The sequence below is a fragment of the Pelodiscus sinensis genome, chromosome 32 (genome assembly GCF_049634645.1).
Source record: "Pelodiscus sinensis isolate JC-2024 chromosome 32, ASM4963464v1, whole genome shotgun sequence".
NCBI lineage: Eukaryota > Metazoa > Chordata > Testudines > Trionychidae > Pelodiscus > Pelodiscus sinensis.
Genome location: NC_134742.1, coordinates 814,357 through 829,308, shown reverse-complemented (window position 1 = coordinate 829,308; position 14,952 = coordinate 814,357). Strand labels below are relative to the sequence as shown.

General features: G+C 57.0%; 1 protein-coding gene across 1 annotated transcript in view; it reads right to left on the bottom strand.

The window, feature by feature from the left end:
• The window catches only part of LOC142823137 (E3 ubiquitin-protein ligase TRIM21-like), a 151,421-nt gene that overhangs the window by 60,800 nt on the left and 75,669 nt on the right, over positions 1-14,952 (bottom strand). The window lies entirely within an intron of this gene.

Sequence of the window (14,952 nt, the reverse complement as noted above, 5' to 3'; positions counted from 1 at the left end):
CAAGGAGGCCTGAGGCATCCTAGCCCAGCTCTGTGACCAGATTGCATCTGTGCTGTGCTGTATCCTGGAGAGGCAATAAACTTCCTCTATTCCACCGGCTGGTGCAGTCTGTTTGTGCCATTTCGGGGGTGCAGGAGACGGGGGACCCCAACGCGCTGTCACAAAGTGTTAAAAAGCCGCTCGTTGTGAAGCGAGGGGGCCCCCACGTGGAACCACCCCAGTGGTCGACGTCCCGCGTAGCTAGCCCTGGGCGGGTGGCTCGGATTTCCACCAACGCAGGGGGCATCAGAACAAAACTGGCTGGCACAAAGTGCCGGGAAATCGTCCCGCCCGGCCAGCTGCCCACTAGCCCCTCTGGAGGTTTCAGGGGCAGCGGCGCGAGTCAGTTTCAGCAAAGTCCAGGAGGCAGCTGGCACCTCACAGACGAATAAGGGTGAGAGGGTATTTCAGAGAATCACAGAGCACTAGGACTGGAAGGGACCTCGAGAGTCAGAGTCCAGTCCCCTGCCCTCATGGCAGGACCAAGCACTATCTAGACCAGGGGTGTCCAAACTTTTTTCAAAGAGGGCCAGATTTGATGAAGTGAACATGCGTGAGGGCCGACCATTTTGCCTGACATTCTTTGAACCATTAAAATTAAATGCAAATTAACTATTTTATGCAAAGTTTATTGCAAACGGCATACTTTTCATTTCGTCACATGGATGACAAATCTAAACAGGTGTTAAATCACTCTGCCTTTCATATCTGAAGGCCAGATGAAAAAACAATCCAGGAAGCTGAAATATATGTCAGGAACATTGTAAAGTACATTACATATTATTGGTAATAAAGGGTGTCTGTCAACTTTTAAGTTAAAAAAATATGAACAGGAACATAACACCAAGTATACATGTTGTGTCCAAATATATTTATAACTGATTTAGACCAACTGACATTAACTGAGATTTTACAATGTATTCATCTCAATACAAATGGATTCGTTGGGGGCCATAAAAGATAGATATTGCCAAATTACCTGTGGGGCCGTATTAAACCGGAACACGGGCCGCAATTGGCCCGCGGGCCGGACTTTGGACATGCCTGGTCTAGCCCATCCCTGATAGACATTTATCTAACCTGCTCTTCAATATCTCCAGAGATGGGGATTCACAACCTCCCTGGACAATTTATTCCAGTGTCTGACCACCCTGACAGTTAGGAACTTTTTCCTAATGTCCAACCTTAACCTCCCTTGCTGCAGTTTAAGCCCATTGCTTCTTGTTCTATCCCCAGAGGCCACAGAGAACAAGTTTTCTCCCTCTTCCTTATGACACCCTTTTAGATACCTGAAAACTGCTATCATGTCCCCCCTCGGTCTTCTCTTTTCCAAACTAAACAAGGCCAATTCTTTCAGCCTCCCCTCCTAGCTCCTGTTCTCTAGACCTTTAATCATTCTCATTGCTCTTCTCTGGACCCTCTCCAATTTCTCCACATCTTCCCTGAAATGCAGTGCCCAGAACTGGACATAATCCTCCAACTGAGGCCTAACCAGCGCAGAGTAGAGCGGAAGAATGACTTCTCGTGTCTTGCTCACAACACACCTGCAAATACATCCCAGAATCCTGTTTGCTTTTGCAACAGCATCACACTGCTGACTCATATTCAACTTGTGGTCCACTCTGTCCCCTACATTTGTGTTCGTTACTTTTGCAATGAAAGGTGTTGGCTTCAAGCTGCACTGGCCTCGCGTTCCCCTCGAGGAAAGCCGCCAGCTCCCCGCGCCAACCCTCACTTTTGCACGGTCTCCAAGGGGGAGCCGAGTGAGTCTGTAACTGGTAAAACTCAACACACAGCGACGAGTCCGGCAGCACCTTAGAGACTCACAAACCACGTGGACGGGGCCGTGCGCTCTCGTGGGCAGAGCCCACTTCTCCAGTGTGCACGGTCTGCACGGCAGATACCAAGGTTCAAGCGCAGCCGCTGCGGGACCCCGGCTAATGGCTCGGTGGGGTCGGGGAGCGGCCCAGCACCCGGCTAGCCCTGTGGGTTGGCAGGCCGGCCCGTCCGGGACCGCCCCGCGGCGTGAGACAGACAGAGGGACGCAGGCCTTTCCACGGGGTACTCACTTTACTTTAAATAAAACGTGCAGCAGCAGCCCGGCCGCGCGCTCCCACGGAGCCAGAGGGCTGCGTCAAACCGGCAGTTTTCATCACAGCCTCAGCACAGCGAGCCCGCACCATGGAAGTGGAGGGAAATGTGTTAAAACCAGGGACCATTAGCAAGGAGCAATGCTTCTGATTGGTTAATAGGAAACTCAAATGAAAGGAAAATTACCACTGCAACACTCCACAAATTCTGTTAAAACTGCCTTCCAGCCCCCATACTGCTCCGGGAGCTGCAGGAGCCTGGTTTCCTGCTCTGCACCGAATGCTGAGCGCAGCGTTGGCTGATCCATGGGGGACACAGCCGAGGGTTCACCCGCCTGCCACCGGCTCCAGCACCACCTGCTCCATGCCACCATCAAAGGCCCAGATCACTCACTCAGCAGTGTAAAGGGGGGAGGGCCTCTTCTGGCTGTGTACAGCTCAAGCCCAGCCTGGCCCAAATGAGCAAGGGTAGAACATGGAGCAGACGTTCTGATTTCCAGCAGGGAAAACCATTTCTATACGGTTTAAATATTATTTGTACCCAAGTGATCACGGACAGATATTCCGGATGGACGGGAGTGAGGAAAATATTCTACAATAACTCAGTCACAAAGGCGCCGGCCCAAGCGAGGGGCATGGTGGAAGACAATCCCTTCCACGGGCATTTCCACTGGGGAACCTGACAGTGGAGCCCCTCTGTGGTTGGGGGAGCCCCGCTGTGAGTGACAGATCGTGGGGGGCAGTGATGAGCAGTGGGTAGAGTCGCCCTGCTGCCCCGTGGGCTGGGCGCTGGGCGCGCTGATCCTCAGAGCTTGTGTCGTTTGTTGCTGCGGGACGTGCAGGGCAGGGAGCAGCGGAGCCGCGCCAGGCGCTCTCAGCAGGGACACAGGCAAAGGGGGAACCATTTGCTTACATTGACAAGGAAGTGTCTCTTGCAAATAATCACAGCACTTTTTCGACGTGCTTTGCAGTGTGGAGCAGAAAATCGTCCAATAAAAGCGTCTTGTGCAAGGAGCCTGCCGTCGAGACGTAGCCTATTAGACCGTGCACTGTCGTCCGGACACCCAGCGCGCTGCCAGGGAAACACCATTTCCATCCAATGCTCTAAGGCCGCGGTGCGCCGGACACTCGCCCCAAACGGCCCCTGGCTACTGGGCCGGGTGAGTGGGGCTCGCTGGCTCACACAATTATTTCTGTTTTCAGAACAAGGGGGCTAATTCGCTGTAACAGTCGCCACGAGAGCGGCTGCGGCGTCAGAACGGGTCGGGCACCGCGGCTCTGCGGCCGGGATAACAGACGGTTTCTGTTCTCGCTCAGGAACCAGCATCGCCAGCCCTGGGCAGCCCCCTCCGTGTGGGCGTCGTCCTGCTGGTGTGAAGGGGCCGGTCTGGGGCTGGGTGTTCTGGCAAACACGGGAAATCCAAAGCACTGGGGATAAATCCCTTCCAGACCCCTCCTCGGGCGAGGCCACGACATGGCCCTTCCAGACCCCTCCCCGGGCGAGGCCACGACACGGCCCTGCCAACCCCTGGGGCCTGCCCAGCCTCCGGCCACAGGCCTGGAGCAGGGTCCCTCTCCGCTAGGTGCTGGTACAAGGAAGGCGAAAGCCGAGTTATAAGAACACCAGAGAGGCCAGACGGGGTCAGACCTAAGGTCCATCCATCCCCATGTCCTGTCGGCCCACAGTGGCCAGCGCCAGGTGCCCCAGAGGGAGGGAACCGAACAGGGAATGTCTGGGGCTTGGAGTTGGGAGCCCTGGTCAAGACTTGGAATTTCCAGCCCTTGGGAAATTGACGTTGCAATTTGATGCCAACCCAGTTCAGAATAAAACCAAGTTGTACGGATTTGGCACAGCTGTGAAACCACGTTAGACAATGGAAAAGAGAGGAGGGGCCCTGTGGCCCCTTAGGGACTAACAGATTGATTGGAGCGTATAACTTCATCAGACACATGCTCTGCCCGTGAAAGCTTGCACCAGGCCTGTATGGTGACATTCTCGGAAATGCTTCCCATTCCACACGTGGGGCCAGGTCGGCAGGCAGAGCTTCAGAGTCTCAATGCGGGGATGAGACGATGGGGTAGGGAGGAGGGTTTAGATTTATTAGGAACCGGGGAAACTTTTGGGAGCGAGGGAGCCTATACAGGAAGGACAGGATCCACCTAAACCAAAGTGAAACCAGTCTGCTGGCACTTCACATTCAAAAGGTTGCAGAACAGTTTTTAAACCACCAACATGAGTGGGACCAAGTTGGCTACAAATACTCAAGAGAGATCTGGGAGCCACTGTGGAGAGTTCTCTGAAAACACCCACTCAATGGGCAGCAGCCATCAGAAAAGAAAACAGGATGTTAGGAATCATTTAAAAGGGGATGGAGAATAAGACAGAGAAAGTCTTATTGCTTCTTTATAAAACCATGGGATGCCCACATCTTGAATCCTGCGTACAGACGTGGTCTCTTCATCTCAGAAAAGATCTCTTGGCATTGGAAAAGGTTCAGAAAAGGGCAACAAAAATGTGGAGAGGTTTGGAATGGGTGCCATACGAAGAGAGATTAAAACAACAGGAACTTTTCATCTTAGAAAGGAGTACACTAGGGGTGATAGAATAGAGATCTATAAAATCGTGACTGGTGTGGAAACAGTGAATAAGGAAAACAACTTGTTTACTTGTTCCCATAATATAAGCTCTAAGGGTCACCAAATAAAATTAATAGGCAGCAGGTTTAAAAGTTTTTCTTCACTCAGCGCACTGTCAACCTGTGGAACTCCTCGCCAGAGGATGTTGTGAAGACCAAGACTCTAACAGGGTTCGAAAAAGAGCTAGATAAATTCATGGAGGTTAGGTCCATCAATGGCTATTGGCCAGGATGGGCAGGGCAGGTGTCCCTGGCCTCTGTTTGTCAGGGGCTAGAAATGGGCAATTGGGGAGGGATCACATGGTGAATTCCTGTGCTGTTCCCTTCCTCTGGGGCACCTGGCGTTGGCCACTGTGGGCCGACAGGACACTGGGCGGGATGGGCCTTTGGTCTGACCCCGTCTGGCTGCCCTTGTGTCCTTATGCCCAAGCTGCCGGCAGGAGGCAGCCCCTGCGAGGAGGAATGCTGCGTCTCCATTGGCAGGGCCACACGGGAATGACAGAATTCCAGGAAAAGAATCGTCTGGGACACGTGAAAATCACTTTCCCGGAGCTTCGTGGCCCCCTACTGGAGGGATCGGAAACACGCCCCCGGCCCGTCCAGCTCATCAGTCGGTGCCACATGCCAACGTCTTTCTGGCCGACCTGGAACAGCGTTTCCTCCGCCCCGCCCCCCAGCACGTGACTCTACTTACCCCACATCGGTGACATCTCCATTGCATGGACCCAGGGGAAGGAGACCCTGGAAGAATTCCACAGGGATCTGAACAACTTCCCCCCCATCCCCCTCAGCCTGGGCCAGTCCCCACGGGAGAGCCACGTCCCGGACACTCCAGTGCACTGACATGACAGACCCATTCCCACCCCCTCTGCCGAAACCCACCGACCGCTGCACCGACCTTCACACCTCCAGCTTCCGGCCAGACACATTTCTCAGTCTGTCGTGTAGCGCCAGGCCTGGGATACAACCGGATTTGCTCCAGTCCCACCGACAGGGACAGACACCCACAGGGTCTCTACAGAGCATCCCGACCACTGAACTGCCCCCCGGAGCAGTGAACACACAGAGCGACAGAGCCAGACGCGCCCCCGACACGAACTGCTCCTAGACAGACCCCAAAGAGAGACCCACAGAATTCCACGTGTCACCCCCACCGCCCCAACGTACCCCCAGCGCAGTGTCCAGATCTGCACCCTAGCCTGGAAAATGGCCCCTCGCTCTCCCAGGCCTCGGGGACAGGCCCGTCCTCGCCTACAGACACCCCCAAACCTCAGACAAATTCTCTCCAGGACCCGCCCCACACACCTCCCGCGTATCCATCCAGGAACCCAGCCCCGCGACCAGCCTGTCACTTGCAGCCACGTTTGTGCCAGGCAATGGGATGAGAACACCAAGAACCTGCAGAGCCCGACAGCCCCGAGGCCTGGAGCACCAGCGGCTTCTGGCTGGGAGGGCCTGCGTTGGGGGAGGGATGAAAGTGCTGACCGTCTCCCCCAGACCCGGCTCCCCGCTCGAGTCCCCCGCCCTCCCGCCCCCGGAGAGCTGTCCCGGTGGAGCTGGGAGCAGGGCGCAGACAGGCAGAGCGCCGGCCTGGCCCAACGCAGGGGTGGGGGAGTGAGGCCCGGCGTGCTCTCAGGGGGGACAAGGGTGCCCAGGTCAGCCCCTTCCTCTGAAATCAGCCCCGGCTCTGACAAACTACCCCCTCCCCACAGCTGAGGCCCGATCATCGACCTCTTTAGCATCACAGCAGGGAACTGAGGTCAGCACCAACCAACGGTCCTTCCTGAAACCCTCGGATTGACTGTGCAGTGCTGCTGTTACACAGCCCCACCCCAGAGCTGGCTGCATCTCAGCACGGAGCAGGGGATCCCTGACTGTGCAGTGCTGCTGTTACACAGCCCCACCCCAGAGCTGGCTGCATCTCAGCACAGAGCAGGGGATCCTGACTGTGCAGTGCTGCTGTTACACAGCTCCACCCCAGAGCTGGCTGCATCTCAGCACAGAGCAGGGGATCCTGACTGTGCAGTGCTGCTGTTACACAGCCCCACCCCAGAGCTGGCTGCATCTCAGCACGGAGCAGGGGATCCTGACTGTGCAGTGCTGCTGTTACACAGCCCCACCCCAGAGCTGGCTGCATCTCAGCACGGAGCAGGGGATCCCTGACTGTGCAGTGCTGCTGTTACACAGCCCCACCCCAGAGCTGGCTGCATCTCAGCACAGAGCAGGGGATCCTGACTGTGCGGTGCTGCTGTTACACAGCCCCACCCCAGAGCTGGCTGCATCTCAGCACGGAGCAGGGGATCCCGGACTGTGCAGTGCTGCTGTTACACGGCCCCACCCCAGAGCTGGCTGCATCTCAGCACGGAGCAGGGGATCCTGACTGTGCAGTGCTGCTGTGACAGGTGACTGGGGGTGACTGTTGCCTCTCAGTGAGGCAGGCAGGTGGGGGGGATATTTGGGGCTATAGTGGGGCAGGTGGGTGTGCGAGTGTAATGGGGTCGACTCACCAGCGTGGTGCCCCCAGCGAGGCGCCGTGGGGAATTAGGTGGCTGTTTCGACGAGCGCCCTCTGTTCACTGGTGTCTCCCCCACGTCCTCCATCGGTTCGGTTTTGTCTTCAGGGCACCGCCCTCCGGCCCTGCCCCCTCCGGTCTCTGTCTGCCCCCCCTTCCGGGGGGGGGGGTTCTTCCTTCACTGCTCTCCAGGGCCCTCCCTGCTCCCTGGGACCCCCAGTGCTTCTGCCCAGGACCCCGGTTCCCCTGCACCCTCCAGGCCTCAGTGCCCCTGCCAGTCCCTCTCTCCCCGTGTCCAGGCAGGCTCAGTCCCTGCCGGCCACTGCTCCCTGGCCGAGGGTGGGGACCGGCTCCCTCTGCCTCCCAGGCGGCCTCCTGCCCCTCCGGCTTCAGGCCTGGCAGCCTGGGGCTTCCCCCGCCCCAGCCTCCCGCGTCTGCCTCCCGCAGCCCTAGGGCCTCAGGCCTGCTAGCCCGGGTTGTCCAGCCCAAAGCCCCCCCAGCCCTGCCCTCTGCCAGGAAGCCTCTTGCTCCCCCGGCCGTCTGGTCCCTGCTGCCCTCGCCCAGAGCCACAGGCAGGTCTCTGCTCCCTCCTGCTTCCAGGAGTCCCGTTAGAGCCTCCAGCTGGGCTTCCCTGACCCCTCTCAGCCCTTAAAGGGCCAGTGCAGGGCCACACCTGCCACAGGGCCCCGCCGGGTCTGAGACGTGGCGCCGGCCGGCCAATCAGCGCGCACAGCGGGGCACACGCAGGTCCCATCCCCGCGGGAAAGAGACTCGGGCAGCGCCACCCGTGGGGGGCAGGGCGATGGGGCACCTGCCTGGGGGCTGGGATGCCCCTCATGGGGGGGAGGGGCTGCTGCTGGCAGGTGACCGCGGATGGGGGCAGATCGGGGCAGCCCAGTACACACAGGTATGGCCGGACTGCCACCCCTGGAAATGTGCCGCCCCCAGGACGTGCTTGCTGTGCCGAGAGCCGGCCCTGGGTGGCCCATCCCCGCAGCGCGGCACCGGCGTCGTGTCCTGAGTCCCTGCTAAGCCGTGTGGCCAGGCCGTCCAGACACGCCCCAGAGAGGAGAGACGCTTGGGAGCTGCCAGCCGTTCCCAGGCTTTGTTCAGCCCTAAACGGCCAGTGTCCGATCTGCAAACCAACGGTCGCGCTGCAGTTTCTCTCTGAAGTCTAATTAAATCAGCACAGTCCTGCGGTGCGGACGGGCAGGTCACAGATCACACGGGACTCGACCCGACGAGGGTTATGCAGGGCCAGTGAGGCTCAGCAAAGACACAGCAAAGGAAAGCTGCCTGGCTCTAGTGTCCAAGGCGGCCAGGGCCAAGGGGAAAAACATGTGTGAAGGGCAATGCAAGGCCTCTTCTGGCCAGCCCCCTGCCCACTAATGTAGAGCCAGGCCAGACCCCTAGTCACTGTTACACCCCCCCAACACAAACCTCGCCTCTACCGGCTCTGGCACAAAAACCCCTCCCCCAAAATATCCTAATCCCCGGATCCTGGGGAATCCGCTGCCACCAGCCCAGTGATTCCAAGAAAATATCAAAACAAAAACAAAAACAAACCCTTTTCCAGGGAAGAGCTCACTGGGGAAATCTCCCCGCAACGTAAAACTCCCCCCCCCCCAACCTCCGTTACTTGGAGCTGGGGAAGAAAAGAGACATTGGGCTCTGCCCTTGTGCGACAGGGTCACCGAACCCCACACTGCAGGGGGGGGGGGTCTCAGCCCTCTGGGGCGAGCGCCCACAGCCGCCCTGGCTCTACAGGGCATGCTCCGGGCTGCAGGAGCGGGGCCCCCCCATGCTAGGACCCGGGGGGAGCATGGTGCATTGGAACGTCCAGCACGGGATGCCGGGGAGCAGACGCAGCAACGCCCACCAGTCCTGGGCCATCAGAGACCAAGTGACAGGGGAGACGCAACACACCTGGCCAGGACAAGAGCGGCTTCCCCACCCCGACTACTGGTGGGGAAAATCCCTCGTCTCTGGCATCAGCTACCCAGGGGGATCCGGTGCGGGGGATGTTTGCACTTCCCCCCATCCGAACCCGCTACAGCTGGCCAGTGTCACTGACGTGGACCCTGCAAAAGATTTCTTCTTGGGCAGGACACCCGCAGGCCCAGAAGCCCGGGGAGACCAGGTGGCTACTGACTGAACCCACATCTCTGTAGGGCCATTCGAAGCGGGTACGTTCTTCACTCCCAACGCGCTCCCTCGAGAGCAGGGGCCAGCTCCAGATCAGTAGCCGCATTGGGGTAGGAAGTGACTAGGGGGGGCTTTTAAGCTGGGTGGGGGTTGGTGCATTGCCTCACGCTACCCCACCAACCCCGGCAGCGGGTCTGTTCCCGTGCCCTAGGGGCCTGGGTCGGGAACCGGTGGAGTGGGAGGGCCTGGGTCCCCCACCATCCCCGCAGCGCTGCATCTCCTGCTTAAAGGACTGGTTATTAACGGACTTTGGCTGAAGAGACCTTGGATTATTAAGTAAAAGACTGAATTGAACATTGAGAGCGTGAGCCTGGTGACCACGTGACCCGAAAGGTTTAGAGGTCTTAGACCTCGGGGGAGTGGCCACCATTCGCCATCGAAAAGACTTTTGGGATTTGTTTAAGTGACTTTGTGGGCGGGGGGAAGATCTGTCTTGGATACGTGGACTGCTCACACTGAGTCCCTAAAGTCACTACAGTTGCAAGCCTAGTAAATCGGCTGGGTGGAAAGAGCCACCAGTTGATAGAGAGTCTCAGGGAAAGTCCCCAGGCTGAAGGGTTAGTTTCAAAGGAAAAAAACAACCCTGGGACAAGCTCAGACATTATTTCCACATCCCCAAATACAGAAAACAACAGATCCTGCTGGACTAGCTAACGTTTTCCCTACATCCACCTTGTAAGACGTCCCTTCTTGGAGAGAGACGTGTCTCCCATCTCCCCCAGTACTTGGCAGAAACTGCTCTGCATCTCAGAAGAAGAAGACGAAGAAGAAAACTTTTCTCCCAGTGTGAAATTCCTACCTGCATAGTTATTGGCTGACCACCGGATACCTGGCTGGGTCCAGGAGACATTAATTAACCCCTTAGTCACCGGGTGCCGGTCAGCCCTCCTGATTATGACGGGGGGTTACGCAGAAGGAATCAGCAGCATTTGGCCTTAGCCTGGCTATAAGGGCGCAAGTTAAGGCCGTGCCCAGGCTGCAGGCTGGAGAAAAGTTCCCGCGGGCGGGGGAGGAGGCAGGTCGGGCCCCTGGCTGCCGACTGACTGGAGCGACCAGGCGCTGAGCAGAGCCCGGCATGAGCGACTCAGCGCAGGGGGATCTGGAAAGGTCACTGAACACTGGGCCAGAGCAACGCGCTGGGTGCGGGCTGGGCGACCTGGCCCGGCCCTTGTGGCACAGGAGGAGCCGTGTGACCACACACCCATTGGTTTTATGTGACTGATCCTGTGAGTCGTGTGACACCGTCCTGCACCAGGTGAGCGGCTGCTTCCAGCGCTGCAGAGGATGCAGCAATAGACGACGGGAGCCAGTAGAGATTAGTGTCAAAATAGAGACATTTTCTATTTGTACAAAAACACACACAGGAAATTTTAAACAAATATTTTGGGGAAAAAAAACCAAACACCCCCCCAACCCTTCATCAAAAGAGCAGAACTTATAAAGAGTAAAAAACATTTAAGCTAAATTCAGACCAACTATGGCATTGTGTATGCGACATTGTGTATGTGACATTGTGTATGTGTATGCGACATTGTGTATGTGTATGCGACATTGTGTATGCGACATTGTGTATGTGTATGCGACATTGTGTATGTGACATTGTGTATGTGTATGCGACATTGTGTATGCGACATTGTGTATGTGTATGCGACATTGTGTATGCGACATTGTGTATGCGACATTGTGTATGTGTATGCGACATTGTGTATGTGACATTGTGTATGTGTATGCGACATTGTGTATGTGTATGCGACATTGTGAAGGTTTGACTGTTGCCTGTGGTGACCTGGTAGAGGCACTGCAGTTACCCCTGATGCCACAGTCAGTGTCAGGCCATGGGGGACAGCTGCCAGAGGACTGTTGGGATCTATACAAGTAACACAGTGTGTACAGTAATACTGCACCAACGTAGGCACAACGAGCATGACTCCACCCCATGCATAGAGGTGTTGTTGTTACACTGACACAGCAGAGGGCTGACATGAGCGGGAGACAAATTCAAGTTCAGACACTCGTACCCCTCGGCTGCAGAGAGGACGGGTGAGTTCCGTGTATTCCAGCCCCTCCTCTCCGCAGCTGCTGCAGGCTGAGACACCGGCCAGCGCTTGCTCTCTGCTGCTGCTACGTCTGATGCTAACGATGCTTCTTATTTTTCCTCTTCTTGTTCTTTGATTTTTTGCTTCCTGGATGCTGCTGTCCCTCTCTCGCTGCTTCGGTTCCGCTGCTCTTCGCTGCTCCTGCAACATCACAGGGGGAGGTTACGTCTGTACCCCAGCTCCAGGGGAAACCCTTGCTCCCCGCAGACTCTGTGTGGCCGTTCACTGCCCCACTGCGGCCCCACTCGATCTAGGCTGAGCCCCAAACCCTGCTCCAGGATCTCAGCTCCAGGAATGATCAGCCAGAAATGAGGCCCCACGACGGAGTCTGATCTCCCCGATCTCGCAATGCCGGGGGGAGCCGGTAAAATGGGACTAGAATCCCCCCCCGAGACAGAAACAGCTGCCCCATTTCCTCTTCACTGCCTTGGGCGTCCTGCCCCACAGCCACAGCTAACGTGAATTGCACCCGAACGCCAGACACAGCTGATCCCCCTGGCACACGGGTGGGTTTGTGAGGGCACCGGGGGCCCTGCTTCCCAGAGAGAGGCACGGCCGGGGGGGGCATGAGAGATCATGGGCCACCCCTCCAATTTTTGTGGATGCCCTGAGGGTCTCACTCTGCTCAGCCTGCCAGAGGAGAGGGTGGGGGCTCCTCCCCCCCCACAGCAGCCCCCCGACCCTGAGGCTGTAGTTCTGCAGCCAGGCACGGCCCCCTGGGTCACAGCGCCCGGCTGTTCCCGTCTGGCTGTGAGTGCTCCCCCGTCCCCAGCGCCAGCAGCCCAGGTACCTCTGCCGGCCGGAGAGTGAGCGAAGGGAACTGCCTTCCAGGTGCACCCGTGTGCGTGCCTGTGCCCCGTGCTTCGCCCTCCTCCCCCCATGTACCGCTCACACGACGTCTGTGCTTGGCCGGGCATCTCCCCTGCTGCGCACTAGGCAGAGTAGGGAGCACGTGGCAGCCAGACGGACTCACTGCTGCAGCGCTAAGTCCAGGCCCTGAACCCCACAGACAGACACTCCCACAGGGCAGGGCCCCTCTTACCTTCTTGCTCGCTGCTCGCAGGGATGGCACCTGTCCTGCTCCCTCCAGATCCCTCTGCTGGCGTCGTGGACGACCCCTCCTTAGGCCTAAACACAAGATTTACTGGCATCTCTCCCTTCTCCTTCACCCAGGGCCCATCAGTTACAAGAGGAGGGACGGGGCATGTAAACGCCTGGCCCAGGGACTGCACAGGGACATGAGAACGGCCACACCGGGCCAGACCAACGGTACCTATTGCCCATCCCCCTCCGTGACTGTCTCCTGAAGCGCTGGTGCTGACCACTGTCTCCTACCCCCCCGCCTCCCGCCCTCACACACGTACCCTTCCCCTTCCCTACGGCATCGATACAGAGCATACACACCTACAGCATCGATACAGAGCATACACGCCTACGGCATCGCTACAGAGCATACACGCCTACGGCATCGATACAGAGCATACACACCTACGGCATCGATACAGAGCATACACACCTACGGCATCACTACAGAGCATACACACCTACGGCATCGCTACAGAGCATACACGCCTACGGCATCGATACAGAGCATACACACCTACGGCATCGATACAGAGCATACACACCTACGGCATCACTACAGAGCATACACACCTACGGCATCGCTACAGAGCATACACGCCTACGGCATCGATACAGAGCATACACGCCTACGGCATCGATACAGAGCATACACGCCTACGGCATCGATACAGAGCATACACACCTACGGCATCGATACAGAGCATACACACCTACAGCATCGATACAGAGCATACACACCTACGGCATCGATACAGAGCATACACACCTACGGCATCGATACAGAGCATACACGCCTACGGCATCGCTACAGAGCATACACACCTACGGCATCGCTACAGAGCATACACGCCTACAGCATCGCTACAGAGCATACACACCTACAGCATCGATACAGAGCACACACACCTACGGCATCGCTACAGAGCATACACGCCTACGGCATCACTACAGAGCATACACGCCTACGGCATCGCTACAGAGCATACACGCCTACAGCATCGATATACACGCCTACGGCATCGCTACAGAGCATACACACCTACGGCATCGCTACAGAGCATACACACCTACGGCATCGCTACAGAGCATACACGCCTACAGCATCGATACAGAGCACACACACCTACGGCATCGCTACAGAGCATACACGCCTACGGCATCACTACAGAGCATACACGCCTACGGCATCACTACAGAGCATACACACCTACGGCATCGCTACAGAGCATACACGCCTACGGCATCACTACAGAGCATACACGCCTACGGCATCGCTACAGAGCATACACACCTACGGCATCGCTACAGAGCATACACGCCTACAGCATCGCTACAGAGCATACACACCTACAGCATCGATATAAAGCATACACACCTACGGCATCGCTACAGAGCATACACGCCTACAGCATCGATACAGAGCATAAACGCCTACGGCATCGCTACAGAGCATACACACCTACAGCATCGATATAAAGCATACACACCTACGGCATCGCTACAGAGTATACACACCTACGGCATCGCTACAGAGCATAAACGCCTACGGCATCGCTACAGAGCATACACACCTACAGCATCGATACAGAGCATACACACCTACAGCATCGATACAGAGCACACACGCCTACGGCATCGCTACAGAGCATACACACCTACGGCATCGCTACAGAGCATAAACGCCTACGGCATCGCTACAGAGCATACACACCTACAGCATCGATACAGAGCATACACACCTACAGCATCGATACAGAGCACACACGCCTACGGCATCGATACAGAGCATACACGCCTACAGCATCGATACAGAGCATACACGCCTACGGCATCGATACAGAGCATACACGCCTACGGCATCGATACAGAGCATACACGCCTACGGCATCGCTACAGAGCGTACACGCCTACGGCATCGATACAGAGCATACACGCCTACGGCATCGCTACAGAGCATACACGCCTACGGCATCGATACAGAGCATACACGCCTACGGCATCGATACAGAGCATACACACCTACTGCATCGCTACAGAGCGTACACGCCTACGGCATCGATACAGAGCATACACGCCTACAGCATCGATACAGAGCATACACGCCTACAGCATCGATACAGAGCATACACACCTACTGCATCGCTACAGAGCGTACACGCCTACGGCATCGATACAGAGCATACACGCCTACGGCATCGCTACAGAGCATACACGCCTACGGCATCGATACAGAGCATACACACCTACAGCATCAATACAGAGCATACACGCCTACGGCATCGATACAG